The following is a 502-nucleotide window of genomic DNA, read 5'->3' on the forward strand; positions in this document are numbered from 1 at the left end:
CCTGCTTCACAGCAAATGGACCCCAGACTTCAGTTTTGCCCTTCAGGGATTTCGAAGGAGGGAGAGTAGAAGGAAGAAAGCAGGAGAGACTTGGGTGCAGCACTGGAAAACACAGAGATATCCAGGCACGTGGGGCGGGTGTCATCTGAGTTCCCAGCAGCCTGCTCTCCAGGTCCTCTGCCCTCACCGACTGGTCCCCCCACCTCCTCCCAGGTTTTCCCCCTCTCCCTCCAAAATTGCTGGAACCCTGTATGACTTTCTGGATCGTGCGGAGGCCTGCATTTGCATGCCCAAATCCACTCTCCGGGATCATGGCTTTTGCGGTCAGAATACATCCTTGCCTTGCACTTGCTGTCGTGCTTGCATATTTTATAAATTTCTTTGTTTATATGAAAATTACATTTTCATAAGAAAAGTGGCTGTGGGTCTCACCAAATCTCTGTCCCCGCGCGGTGACCCCGCAGCCCGCGCCTTCTGGCAGGGCCTCCGGGGGCGCCCACTC

Source organism: Fukomys damarensis, unplaced genomic scaffold, assembly GCF_012274545.1.
Source record: "Fukomys damarensis isolate Sample0158 unplaced genomic scaffold, DMR_v1.0_HiC HiC_scaffold_38, whole genome shotgun sequence".
Lineage (NCBI taxonomy): Eukaryota > Metazoa > Chordata > Mammalia > Rodentia > Bathyergidae > Fukomys > Fukomys damarensis.